Source organism: Pinus tabuliformis, chromosome 7, assembly GCF_031772625.1.
Source record: "Pinus tabuliformis cultivar Carrire ecotype Pingquan chromosome 7, CPIR1, whole genome shotgun sequence".
Taxonomy (NCBI): domain Eukaryota; kingdom Viridiplantae; phylum Streptophyta; class Pinopsida; order Pinales; family Pinaceae; genus Pinus; species Pinus tabuliformis.
In genome coordinates, this window is record NC_142293.1 from 1152267420 (window position 1) to 1152283433 (window position 16014).

Consider the following 16014-nt stretch of genomic DNA (forward strand, 5'->3'; position numbering starts at 1 on the left):
TTAAATTATAGATGCTTTTCCAGCTTGTATTTCCAAGGCCGAGACATGTAGTGTCTGAGATTAGGCCCTTTTCACTCGGTCCTGGGTCACTGGTGGGCTAGACTATTACTGTAGGGGCCGCTACTGCTGCGGATCTCTTGGATTTCTTTCCCATTTGCTTAAAACTTGTTATTTGGATGGAATTCTGCACAAGGAATGAAACCAACGTGATACAGGGAAATAGGTAGCATGAGCCAATATGAAAGAGCTATATCTATTAGTGAATAACCAAAGATTATAGTGAAACTTCCACAAATAAAATCTAAGTGGAAAATCTCGGCATAACTGCTTCATTAATTGGCCGCTTCACCTGTCAATCATGATAAGGGAACTTTTAAATATCCATCATAACGTTTATATGTTGAATGATCGATTCAAGCGTGGCTTAGATTTTTGGCAGATAATCGCATTTGATGATTGGTGACGTGAATGGGAAGGTTTTAATAATAGTCCAAAATATCATTCAATCACCAAAGGTGATATAATGCATCCAATATTTAATATGTTTTGAAATACATGCCTCGATTTAATACATCGAAATCGGGAATGGGCTTGGGTCATATTACTTATGCCATTGTGAAATCGCCAATCGCCGATGGCGATACGCCTAATCACATCGGGAGATTTGAAGGTGTCACAATTCGTGTATGGGGTTGCTACGGCCGATTGCCGATAGCGATACCTTTTATCGCATCAGAGGAATGGGGGAGGTGCTTTATATATACGATGTTCTTTTCCTTTTCCCGATATCCGATAGCGATTTCCCTTTTCGGATCGGAGTGATTCAATGGGTCTTTCATATATGTTTCTCTTTATGATTATTTAAAAGTCGTTTTTTTGTTGTTGTTCAAAAGGTTTGTTTTGGAATATATCATGATTAGACCTTTTGATGAGGGTTTTTCTAATAATGATTTAATACCAATTTATTCACACATATATGTTTAAAAGGGACCCATTTCAAATTATGTTTTTAAAGAAAAATTTTATGAAATGGGGGGTTGTTGTACAGCACAATAGCATGTTATAATTCGTACTTTGGTCAGGTTCGGATGGAGTGCAAGACCTTGAGTTTTGTGTGATATAACTCAGGCTGCGTGGAGTTATGTATTCTTCATGATTATATACATGTTTCCTTTATACATATGGTTGTGACCATACCATGGGACCTTATATCTATGATGATGATGATCCTTCTATATCAGGTGGTTGTGTTCATATCGTGGATCTTAGACTTCCAAGCGATCCTTTTCATTCTGATGGTTGTGTTTATACCATGGATTCATGTTTTGATATATGATAGAGGTATTAGATATGTATTTGTATATGTATATGTATATGTATATGTAAATGTATATGTGTCCTTGATTTTTAGGTCTCCTAATGGTGTTTGTTCTAGTCCTTGCACTCACTCGTAAAGCATCTTAGCCATCAGTCCCTGTTCTGCCTTCATGCTTTAACGGGCATCTGTTACATAGTATTTTCTCACACATCTTGCACTTCCCTGTGTCATACCCCGGAGTGCCAAAACCTTGAAAAATATCTAGTGTATCCATCATGATATGCATTCCAGATCCTCCCTAAAGAACTAATGAAAAGTTTCCTTGAGCCTTTCCTAAGAAAAATGAGCTCAAAACCCTAATTTATGGGTTAGTGCGACTGTGACACTGCCCTCTCATGTTGATGGCAGGTTGCACCATATGAGCCTCGTGCTGCCAGCGTGACTTTTGCCTGGATACTCGCGTTGAACCCTAAAAGGAAAGTTTTCCCAAAGTGGAGGAGAAGCTTTGTGATCTAGAGGCTTCCAGAACGACGAGCTGGATGATGTTCATTGTGGATGTGGTCAAATTCTCCCAATATTACCCTTTGATCTTATCCCTATGAGCTTCCTCCTTGAGATGAGGACATTCCCCTATCTTTGGTGAGATCATAACTCCCTCTCCCTACCTATAAATTCATCCCCCTCCATTCCCAAATGGTTGGTCTTTGATTATTTGCACCCTTAGGCTGATATAGTGCCTACATGATATTCACTTTGGCTAGGAGAAGGAGTGCTTGGAGAGCTTGAGCTTGGAATTGGACATTCACTCAAGGAGGGATACTAACATCAAGGCCTGGGTTGTATGCTTCCTCTTTTTTTTATTAATATATATAACTACTGGTTCACTTTCCATAAATGCTTGTGTTAATGCTTCATTTATCTCAATGCTCCTTGATTTGTTAAGTGGATTACATTTTATTATGTTTGTTGCACTTTTATGCTTTGTCATATATTTGGCCTCTAGTGGAGGTATTCAAACACTAAGAGAAGCAAGGACTGAGCATGAGGAGCAAGTGGTCAAGATCTTCAACAAGGGAGTGAATTATAGCATTAGAGTGAGGTAGGTCTCCTTCCTCTTCTCTTATTTCGATTGTAATCTAGGAAAGTGTCTTGTAGATTGTCTTGTTTTTTGCTAGACCCACTCATTGGGCTAGAGGGATCGTCTCTATCCGCAAAGAGAATTTACCTACTCAACATGAGGTGGTTGACAAAGATTAAGGAGCAACGGATAGAAGTTATTGGGAAGCAATATGTGAAGAAAGTAATAACAAATCATGAAAGATGCAACTACACGGAGTCAACATCTGATAACTAGAATAATTGATCATGACATCTCCATGGAAAAGAAGACTGTGATAAAGTCCATAAAGAAAGGATACCCTTGACATATGAATTTTTGGAGATACATCTTTGAGTGTGCAAGATGTTGCAAGGAAGCAAGATGTCATGATGAAAGGCCATCATAAAAGGCAATTTTGATTTAATGTTAATTTTTGTTTTTTATTATTTTGAACAACATTTGAATGGGTTAATGCAAGACTACCTAAAAGGAGTTGTACATGTCACCTACAACTAGCACTCATGTGGTGGGATGGAAGATCCTTAAGGAAACATGATTTGGAAGAGGTATTTGTATGAAGGAAAGCCAGATGTGGACTAGAAGATCACTTTCTGATAAAAAGAAGGACGACATGATTGAGGAAAGTGATGGATGGCCTGTTCCCTGGAAAAGGAAAAAGGCTCCACAATTTTTTAATATGAATCTCATGACAATGAAATAAGGATATCTACAAGCAAATGAAGGTCCCATGATCTCCACCTAGAGCAGAAAGTTGTTGGAAGCAAGTCCCTGGTTAAGAGGTAGCTTGGGTACATTCCTTTATAGGAATGGGTACATTCCTTCATTGGAAAGGGTATATCCTCCCTAGTTAAGAGGTACATATAGACACATCATTATTTTTTTCACTTGGGAATAAATAATGGAGGATTGGCTAGGAATTTGGCATCTGATACTCTCTGAGGATGTGGTAGGGAATCCAAGATAAGAGTAGTCATACAGGACTAGTATTCTTTGAGGATTAGGAATCCAAGATAAGAAGAGTCCTGGAAGGACATACTCTATGAACACCCGGGTGGGGTATGCTCCTAAAGAGACAATGATGAAGGTGTATATAAATAATTGGTCTCGCCAACATTGTGCTCTAATATTGTGGAGAAATAGAGTTTTTAGTCAAGGCCTTGCTATGTGACAATGTTGGATGATATGATGTTGTACAAATGGGTTATTAATCCAACTCTTATTATGAGAATTCTTTAGATTGAGAATGTCCAAGTACCTTGTATGAATTATGAATACCTCCCTAGTTAAGAGGGAATGTTGAAATATGTAACTAGGTTTGGTTTTCATACTGACAGATGTAATCAGGTTTTCATGTATTTAATGAAAAGAGAGAAATAAATTTATTATTGTGAGCCTTTAGGCATGGATTTCATGCTCAAGAGGAATTTATTTTATAGGTCAAGCTCCCACTGAGAGCTTCTAGGGCTTATGAGTCATTGTCATGTATGAATGATTCGTTTGGGCATGTTACATATTGTAAAAATAATTTATTTGAATCAAATTAGAGTCAAAAGTCCCTCCAAGACTATGTCAAATGTGCAAGCATCAAGCCCGCCTCATGGAGCAATAAGTCAACCTAAGGACACTATAAGTTGTCCTAAAAGGATGTTTCAAGAAGCCTATATATAGAGCCATTGACCCCATTTTAAGAACACTCACTCAAACACAAGAAAGTTTGGTCAAGGGACAAGAAAAAGCCTAATATCCAAGTGAAGGAAAAAGAAGCAAGAACCAAATTGTTTGAGCCTTTTTTGGATCAAAACTCTCACACGTGTGAAGGGCTATGGAATCTCCTTGTTGCATACTAAACCAAAATATTACAGCTACTATAGGAGGTCAAAATCTAGCAAGATAAGGTCAAATTTTCAAGCCGAATTAGTGAGGAAGCAACCTATATCCAAGCGAAGGAGGAAGGAAGAGATATTGTCCATCATCTAACTAATTGAGGGTTTCTACAGTTCAAACTATAGTCGCATATTGCAAATCTGAAATTTTAGTGCTGCAGAGTGGAAGTGCAGTAGCAGGGTCAAAGTAGATTCAAGGTCAAAGTTGTAATTACAAGATCGAATTCACAAATATCAAAGGTAAGGTTGACATGGTCTTGGAGGGGCCTTGGTCAAAGGTCTAGGTCTTGGAATCTGTCAATTTAATTTTCTATAAGAAGAAGAATTTGTTTGGGTTTTCCTCTCAAGATTAGACAGGTTTTGGCCCTAGCTGACAACCTACAGTCTGTGTCCAACTGTCTCATTGTTCCTTTGTTTTTTATAGTTGTCTTATGATAGAAGAACACAAATAATAATAAGAAAAAAAGAAGAATCTAATCAAGTAAAGTAAAAATACATCACAATCAGTTATCAAGTAAGAGAAACCACCTACACTTTCTGCCCCTAGATTTCTCAACAAGATATAGGTTTGTAGGCATATTCAAAGAGAGATATTCGAAAGAGATTGGCTTTATGACATTGTTTTAGGGGAGAAACTAATCATATATTGTTACAAAAAACTTTACATGCCACGATATTACTCGATGGGAATTTTTGCATCAAGATCATGTTTTTGTGTATCCTATAAAGAATTTGTTTTACAAAACAATGTGAATTATCCTCAGTTAAGTATTCATTTGTGTTTAGATTCAAATAAGAAAAGCACAGTTAAAATGCAAAAAACTTAACAACTAAATATGTTAGAACAAAATCAAACTTAAAACAAATTACGGTGTTGAAAATTGGGTATATGGATCTTAGACAAAAACGAACATCCCCATACCACAAAAACTTATAGGCAATGATGTGAAAATTAGGTCCACTGAGTTTATATGTTTCATTTAGCATTGTTGAACATATCTAGGAGAATTTAGTAAATTCTTTGCAACAAACAAATTGAGAGAAAAAACCATCGATTGAAAATGAAGTAGAGGAAGATGATATTGATACCTTGATTAGAAATGACCTTGTTACTTGTGTGTGATATTATAAGAGTAGGATGAATTATTTACACAAGTTAATTTTACATGATTCCAAGTACTTTGGTGATGTCATTGACTATTTCTTTGTAACAAAATTCCAAAATCAGGGAAGCCAACATGAACATGGATTGTTATGGATAAAAAATGCTCCTATCTATGGAACAAGTAAAAACATTGAAATTGAAAGTTTCGTTGAAAAGTAATTGTGTTGTGATTCAAGTAAACTACATGCAAATATGAAAACTATTCAACATCATCGTCATACAAAAACTTGTACAAAAGGAAAACATATGTATTGTAGGTTCAACTTTCCACCACCAATGTGAAATACACAAATAATTGAGCCTATGGAATTCAACCATGCAAGAACAAAAGTGAATGCAAGGACAATATTTGATGCACTAGAAAATATGGAACATGATGATACATATATATTTGATAGTTTTCTTTAAAAAATAGGTATAAGTGAATGTGATTACATCCATTTAATCCAATGTACTCTGAAATGAAGAACATTTGTGTTGGAAAGAGACCCAATAAACATATGTAATAATATCTTTGCTTGACATATTCCATTAATCTAGGGTGCAAATACTGATGCTCAATTTGTAATTGACACATATGCTACAACTACTTATTGTAGTTCATATATGAAAAATATAGATAAAACGATGACGTCGATGTTTAAACATATACGAAATGAATGTCAAAAAACCGATGGTGATATCATAAAAACAATTGCAAGACTTGGAAAATCTTTATTGAACTTGACACAAATGTCTACACAACAAGTTGTATATAGTGTTGACATTGCCACTGAACACTAGTTTAAGAAAATGTATATTTATTAATAGTACTTCAACAATATATGATTAAACATTTTTACTAAGAAAACCAAAATAGTTGGAGCATGAACTGGATGATTCAAAAAACATAGCATGCTTATTAATTATCGATCGCTATGTACAATGACCAGAAACCATAAACATGTATGCTTAGCGTAATTTTCATCACATTATACACTACAAGGCAGGAAAAGAGGAAGTGTTGGGAGACCATACGTTATAAGATACATAAAGTATAATAAACACATTGATCCTGATAACTATTAGATAAAGCGATTGATGTTATATGTTCCATATATTATTGACAAAAACAATTTTAATGAAAAATATTCGACTTGGAAAAATGCATATCAATTATTTAAAGAAATCATAAAATGCAATGAAGAAAAGTTCACGAACAAAACTATGACAACGTGGACTGATATTGACAACATAGCAGCTGAGCTTGACAACAAAGAGAGTGAATTGTTTGAAAGAGATATACCTACATATCAATAAATAGATAACGAAAAGTGTTATCAAGAATATGATATCAAATCAGATTTTGAATATTTACAAAAGGACATAAATGCAAACTCAATAGTTGAGAGACCTTATCAAGTCATACAACAACCTCATATACTAGAAGAAACATAATTCTATAAAATCATGAGAATGCTCAATAAAGAACAAGCAAAAATAGTGAAAGAAATATTGATAGCAAAAAAAAAAATCTAGATCGGTCAATGTACATATTTGTAACAGTTGGTGCATGTGTTGGAATTTTTTTATTGTAATATAATTATCCCAATCTCTAATTTACATGTGCAACAACATATTGGAGTGTGATCCATCTTGGCTAAAAGGAATAGTAACAACATATACAAGGAAGGAAATGTTCAATGCAGGTGGTCTAACTTTGCATTTTATATTTCATTTTCCATTTAAAAAATCATAATATCTTTCGCTTAAAGGTGAAAAGCTAGACACGTTGACAAAACACTGAGAACAACTTCATGTGATTCTTATTGATGAAGCATATTTGATTGGTGCAAAAATATTATACCAACTTGACAAACGTTTATGGGAAATAAAGCATACTCCTTTAGCTTATTTTGGAAATATTGTTATAATATTTTCAAGTGACTTATTCCAAGTGCAAGTGATCAAATATTCTCTACTTTTTGAGCAACCAATTTTAGAAAAGGGAAAAAAAAACATACAATTTCTAGAAGGAGAAAGTAAAATGCAATGAATTACATACCACAGTGTCAAAAAGACAAAAAAAAAAATCATTGAAATCCTTAACAAAATGCAAGTGAATCAACAATCTGATGAAGAAATAGAATATATTAACAATAATTTCTATAGACTTGCTCCACTAGATCCTTTGTTTCCATATATATTTTACAAGAACAAGGATGTATAAATGCATAACAAGAAATTATTGTTACATGTAAAGGAAGACTTAATAGTTCTTGATGTGATTGACGAATATGAAAGTAAGGAAATAGGTTATGTGCCATATGAGAAAACAATGAGATTACCACTAAGAATCCATATCAAATGTAATGTTCTCATATCAATATATGCAAGACTCTTGAATACAAAGGATGGCCTTGTTAATGGTGCAGATGGAATATGCAAAAATATACAAAAAATAGGAAAAATGTTGATGTAATATGGATAGATTTGGTAAATCTAGGTATTGGTAATTGCAAAGAAACAAGTATTGTGAACTTTATGACGAAAATATTTCATTGAATTGGACTCCAATATTACGTGTTTCAAAACCATTGGCATGTCATAGCAAGAGCTTTAAAACTATAGTGTAGAAGTAATTTATGATACAGTTAACTTGTGCTTGAACAATTCATCGATTGCAAGGTTTAACATTGGATGGACTTGCATTTGATCCGAGTGGTATGTTGACACATGGACTAGTGTACACAACATTGTCACATGTTAGAACCATGGAATCGTTGTATATTCTTTAGAAGCTAACACAAAATAATTTTTGTGTGAATAAGAAAAGATTACAAGAAACGAAACACTTAAGAACTCAAGCCTCGTGTTAACCAGAATACATACACAAGCCAATAGCAAATGCAAATACTCTAATGATTGCAATTTTGAATACACAAAGTCTACATGCTCGTGTCAATGACATTATACATGATGAAGATCTAATGAGTGCTATGATACTTTATATCCAAGAAACACATCTAAACTTTCGGACTTCAAATAATGAGTTTTGCAAATTCAATTTCAACATATCAAATTGTGTTCACGGAGTACTTACTTGCGTAGAAGAAAACATATAGATCATATCTACCAAGAACGTTTGCAATAATATAATCGAACATGTTTTGTCAGAGGTCTATTTACGATACCAAATATGCATAATAAATGTATACGTTGTGCCACTGGTGTCTATTTCAGCAGTTATTGAAGCAATTGCATATCTATATATATATCTATCTATATATATATATATATATACCCTTTTAATGATTACATTTTTATAGTTATTTGAGATTTCAATATTGACATTGATTCAAATAGCAAATAAAGTAAACAATTACTAGAGTACAATGCACTCGAAAAAATTACAAAAAGTAATAAGAAATTGTATTTCTCGCAATAAGATGATTATTGATCACATTTGGACAAATTTTCCTAATCGACAATGTCATGTTCATATTTCACATTCATACTTGAGTGATAATGATGTAATTCATGCTTCGCTACACTTTATGTGATTATAATCCTGCATAAGTTATGTATTTTGTTTTAGAGCGATGAACTTCACTAGAAAGTATTAATGTAATATATCAAGTTTTTGTAAAACCTATCTATTTCTTATAGGTTGGAATGATACATTTGTTTGTTCGTTCTGATTCAAAATCCAGAATGGATAAGTAATTAATTTAACTGTGACAATGCAATAAGGATCATCGATTGCAGGAATCATATATACTTTTGAGGTATGAGTATTCTTAAAACTTCAAACATCTAGTTTTTCTTTTAAATGTTTGATAATTCATATTTGTTAATTGTGTTATCATAACGTAAGTTGATTTCTAGTTGCAGTCTATCGAGTGCAAGGCACCTTCCGTGTGATGTTGTCAAAAGATGTGGAAAATGCAAAAGTGTTATGCCAAAGATACAAAATGCATGTGTCCCTTCAACATCTTTCTCTATCTATACATACTCGTTGTTTCATACATCTCATATGTACACTTCCATCTCTCAGAACACTTCTTCCACACATTCACAAATCCTTTTTAAATGTGATCAATTTTTCCTAGTAAACTTTATTTAGGAGTAAGTGGTGTTGAATAGGCCAATAGTACATTTCATATTTCTAAGAAAGAGTTGAATATAGTTGACAAATAAGAGAGCGAAGCAATTTCTGAATTTTGCAATGTATATGGTCTTAGGATTTATGTTGGAGAAAATTGGCACCGAATTCTCTTGTTCAAAGTTCTACCCAAACTCTTCGTTTTCCCAACTAAATTCCTATGTTTCTAGAAATCTATTATCTGGTATATAGCATACGCAATCAAGCTTTTCTTGCTAGTTTTGCTTGTGCACTTTTCAAGATAGAGTTATTATTAGTATTTTATCTGTGAATTGTCGTGATCACAAAGATTTCATGTTTATTTTACTTCATAAATTTCTGCCACTTATGGTTCGTTTAAAGTTTAAAAATGTATTAATATTTAATAAATATGAATTAAAGTCTAGTCATATATAATAAAAATCTCTTTTGAGGGGAAATATAAGCCTTCTCAACATTTAATTCATTGAATTAACGTAAGATCTTGTTAGAAAGTTATATCCTATAGAGCAATGGAATACATAAAATATTTCGGAAACACACATAGAAAACACATAAAACAAGAGAGACACAGATATATGTGGTTCACCCAATTTGGGTGATGTCCACGGAGAAACAACCAGTCCTTATTTTTATCATATCCAGCAAAAAGAAGAGATACAACCTACAACAGATCCGCTGTAATTTACTCTTTGCTCTCACACAGTCCCCTCTTTTTTCCTAGCTCAGAATAATAATACACAATCGCAATACAATTCCCTCATATAAACCGAGGGTTTCCTTCTAGGGAAAAAAACCTAAATTAACATAACTTATATAGTGAGATCATCTGCCTAATGAACGACCCATATTGAATACGAAATCACAATATTTTATAAGGCAAATTTTCATCTATTTTTTGCTTCGAGGGCATTGCCTCAGGACCCCCTCGAGGAGGAAAAGTGCCCCCCACATGTAGGGGTGTACAATCTTCCTAGGGTATATATCTGAATAAAACAAAGACCTCTAAATCAGGAAGATAATCAAACTCCACACCCAAAAGATCTGGTAACAAATCTGTAGGTTTTCATATTGCTTGAGTGTTAAATTGTGTTTACTGTGAAACGTTATCAAATGATGACTAGTTTTTGAAATTATCAATAAGCACTCTAGTAGTAAACGAGATTCATAATTATGTTATTTTGTTCTCTATGCACTCAGGATCCAAGCTCTTGAACCTTTTCAAAGACTTTGTGTATTTCTGGAAATACATGTGAACTAACACTTAGAAGTGTACAAAATGCCAAACATAAAGTTGTCAGTGTAAACTATTTATTCTCTATTGATGGAAACCATTATGCAGATGCAGAGAGGTAGAGATAAATTAGGGTTAAGTATTTTCAATAATAAATGTAATTAGGGAATTCTTCAGCGTATGGCGATAACTTTTTGTTTAACCTTTGTATGTTGATGACTGTCATTTCTCTTCAAAGACAAGAGAACGAAGCAATTTGCAATGATTGACGAATGTTATATGTGTCTTTGAGCTTTATATTTGCATCGACATTTTCAAAATTTCCAGTATGTACAAATTTAGTGTTTTTTTACTAACTACAAAATGTTGAACATAAAGCTACAGGCATAATATTTTAAGTCATTTTTGATAGAAAATCACTATGCGGGTGTTAGGAGGCAGATACAAAGTAGGCTTCAGTATTTTCAATAATAAATGTACTCAAGGAATACTTAATTGTTTCACAGTAATTTTTTGTTCAATATTTTGTATTTTGATCAGTGGAAATTCTTGCTATGTTCAAAAATTTGGGTCTTTGGGTTTCTTTCAAATGATGTTGCTTGTTACCGACAACTAAGACACATTAGAGATGCCATTCAGGCTCAATTGCAAAATGAGGATGCCCTTTCCAAGAAATCATGAATGTAAAAAATAACCAATGCTTCAACAATTGTGGTTCTTGTTAAAATGTGTACATTGGGAGGTACTCCCACAACCCTTGAGGTACTAGGTTTGTGAGGAGTTTGTTGGAAATAATACTGAGAGGGGGGGTGAATCAGTATTATCAAATTCTTTTCAATATATCTTCCAGATTTATACTCTAATTTATTCTTCAGATATTGATCATTAGTTTGTATGTCAATACCATATAATAATGAGCAAGAACAGGAAAAACAAATAATCACACCAAGGAACACCAGATATAAGGTGGAAACCCAATGTGGGTGAAAACCACCTGCTGTAATATGTCTCTATCTTCTTTCAATTAGAAACTTCTTTTACAATGATTTTGTACTGATGCAGTCCTTTACCAGTACGCAGGCTGAAACCTGCAGAGAGCTACAACCCTCTCTCGTTTTCCAGTCTCTCCTGGAAGGGAGCTACAACCCCCTTAGCTCTTCTACTTCTTTAAGGACCACGTTTCATTAATTTTCAAACTGGATCCAAGGAACATCAAATAATCATCAAGTACATGAGAATCAACCAATCTCCTTATACAATCAACCAATGAATCACCTAGCTTCTCAGAATGATGTAAACAGAAAATCAATACCAGAAATCTAAACCTAGAACTCTGCAGCAATAGATAAAAGGCAGCCAGTAATTATTTCAAAAGGGGTCCGCAACTTCACCAATAGAAGCCTGCAAATATCCGCAGTTCTTCTATGTCTAGACTGTGCAGATCCGCACCTGCATTGTCTGCCCAATAGTGAACCTCCACACCTGATCCTTCTGTTTCTCTATGTATCCCCGCACCTGCACCTTCTGTCGCGCTGCGTACCTCCGCACTTGCGCCTTCTGCTGCCCTGCGTACCTCCGTACCTTAGCTGTGGATCGCCTGCGGACCTCCAAATAGAGCCAAATTGACAGTCCTCCAATGTGCCACAGACTGTCAGATCCACAGATCTGATCACGTGCCCAAGAGATCACGACCTATCAACAGATCTGCCTTACACTTTACAAATTTCACCTTGATTTAGATCTAGCTTTTTAAACCGATTACCCAAAATTTCAGATCTTAATATATTCAAATTTCACAAGTGTCTAGCCATGTGATCTCCTTTCCGTTTTATAGGCAAGCCCTTATTCAAACCATGGGACAAAACCATCGAAAACCAATACAAGGGATATAAACCGGGGTTCAATAATTTAGATCCTATACCACAGACCAAAACCATATGATCATGAATGTCGGGCTAAATACCATGGGCCAAACATAAGAATTCCCACATGTGCGCGTTTCTCTGCATTGGAGTGAGTGAACTCGGGTCCGCACCTTTTGATCGGATAACCTGCGTACCCCTTATTTTCCATCATTTTGAGAACCTGAAAGGAGATTTCCCACTTGAGTGAGTTGCCATCAAGTACAATACATGTGCCATAGCACCAAACCTGAATCATAATGCCAACAATCTCCCCCTTTGGACTTGATGGAAATCCCAAGATCCTCAAAGTCATTCTCCCCCTTTGACATCAAGGGCAAAGGGTTATGCTCCCCCTGAGAACATGCTGAAGTTTTTGCTCTGCTGATCACGCTCCCCCTGACTATAAACCAGATCTGCAATATAAACTTTCTTCAAGAAGAACCATAATCCACCATACACCATAAATGACCTTGACAAAAGAGATAGAGACATATTAGCAGCAATATTCAGAGTAGCATCCATGATCTCCTTCTGTACTTTCTCCTCCAAGATCTTCTACCATAATGCCAACAATGCATTACTAGAAGAATATATGCTCTCCCTGAACATGTGCCATTCGATCTTCGACCAATCCATAAACCAGCGAATGTACGCTTCTACCCCATATGAAACTTGCGTACAACCAACAATCTCTGAAACAGATGAGATTCAACAACAAGATGATGCATAAACAACCCCCAGCTTTTTCCTGAGGTATTCGAAGGTCTCCCTGGGCAGAGGTTTGGTGAGTATATCAGCAACTTGTTCCTTAGAAGGAACATACTCCAATTTGACCTTTTGTTCTAGCACTTGTTCCCGAAGAAAATGATATTTGATAGGTATATTCTTGGTCTTTGAATGCATGACTAGGTTCTTTGAAATACTGATAGCACTTGTATTATCACATAAGATGGAGATAGGTGGTGTACAAGTGATCTGAAAATCCTGCAAGGTTTGCATCATCCAAAGGAGTTGAGTGCAGCAAGATGTGGCAGCCACATATTCCGCTTCAGCGGTAGATAAAGCAATCGAACTTTGTTTCTTACTTAACCAGGATACTAATCTGGAACCCATAAAGAATGCACCACCACTTGTGCTCTTTCTGTCATCCACGCTTCCAGCCCAATCTGCATCTATATAAGCATGAAGGGTGAGATCTGTATTTCTAGGATACCATAAGCCATAGTTTTGAGTTCCTTGAAGATACTTGAAAATTCTCTTCAATGCCTGAAGATGAGTTTCCTTTGGATTTGCCTAAAATCTTCCAACTATTCCCACTGCATGCATGATGTCTGGTTGAGTACCTGTCAAATAAAGTAGACTTCCAATCATAGATCTATAGGTTGGCTGATGCACTGTTGTTGATTCATCATTTGCACTGAGGCTGCATCCTGTAACCATGGGGGTACATACTGGTTTTGCATCTTCCATGCCATATTTTTTCAAGATCTGCTTGAGATACTTGGTTTGAGACAAAAAGATGTCGTCTTCATTTTGTTGGATTTGCAATCCAAGAAAATATGTCAACTCTCCAAGCAAAGACATTTCGAATTCTTTCTGCATCACCAAGGCAAAGCTTTGACTCATAGCTTCTTCATTGCTGCAAAAGATAATATCATCTACATACACAACAAGTATTAGCAATTTGTCCTTTTCAATTTTTATATAAATATTGCTATCTGCTGATCCTTTTGAAAAACCTTGTTGATGAAGATATTTGTCCAAACGGTAGTACCAAGCCCTTGGAGCTTGTTTAAGACCATAGAGAGCCTTTTTCAGTCTGCATACAAGATTTGGATCATTCCCAAGCATGAAACCATCTGGCTGCTCAATGTATACTTCTTCTTCTAAGTCTCCATTCAGAAAGGCTGATTTCACGTCCATTTGAAATACTTTGAACTTCTAAAAGCTTGAGAGAGCAAGGAACATTCGGATGGCCTCAAGTCTTGCAACATGAGAAAAAGTTTCTTCAAAGTCTATTCCTTCTTGTTGAGCATACCCTTTACAAACAAGTCTGGCCTTGTTTCTAATTACTTCCCCATTTTCATTCAACTTATTTTTGAAGATCCATTTTGTCCCTATGACATTCTTATCTTTTGGTCTAGGAACCAACTCCCAAGTGTTGTTCTTTTCGATCTGCTCAAGTTCTTCATCCATTGCTTTGACCCAACATTCATCTTTGCATGCCTCTCTTACATTTTGTGGTTCAGTGGAGGAGAGTAATGCCAAATAGCTTGAGGCTTCTGCAATTGTTCTCCTTGTTTGTACGCCTGCCTCCTTTTGCCCCAAGATTTGAGAATCTGGATGATTCTTTTGAACATACCTAGATGGAGTCTTCTCTTCTATCCTTGTCTGTTCCTCTGGTGCCTATTGAGGTTCTTATTCATCTTCAGTCTGATTTGGAGGGTAGTCTTCATCCTCTTCGATATTTTCATAATTTACTTGCCTAGGAATGTTTCCTTTTTCATCAACCACCACATCAATGCTGTCAACAATTATTCCAAGTCTTTTATTGTAACACTTATATGCTTTTCTGTGGGGAGAATAACCAAGGAGAATGCCTTCATCTGCTCTAGGTTCAAGTTTTCCAAGCTGTTCATCATTATTCTTAATATAGCATTTGCTTCCAAAAATTTTGAAGTGCTTTACCGAAGGAGTCTCACCATACCAGAGCTCATGAGGAGTTTGAGTGTTGTTTACTCGGACATTTGTTTTGTTGAGAATAACAACCGCAGCAAATGCAGCTTCACCCCAGAAGGTTGCAGGAGTTCCAAACTCATCAAGCATAGCACGAGCCATTTTTTGAACCGTTCTGTTCATCCTTTCCACCACTCCAATTTTTCTGAGGAGTCCTAGCTGTAGAGAATTCCCTTCTTATTCCATGTTCTTCACAGAAATCGAAAAATTCATTTGAGGTAAACTCTCCACCTCTGTCAAACCTGAGGCACTTAATTTTGTGATCTGATTCGTTTTCAGCCAAGGCTTTGAAAGATTTGAATTTTTCGAATGCTTCGTCTTTGTGTTTCATAAGTCCTAACCAAACCATCCTGGAGAAGTCGTCAATGGATAATATAAAGTATTCTTCTCCTCGAGGTGACCTAGTCCTAAATGGACCACATACATCTGTATGGACTAGTTCAAGACGCCTGCAGCTGATCCTTCCTTCTCAGGGAAGTTAGTTCTGGTTTGCTTACCAAACTGACATGATCTGCATATGGTGTTGTCTAG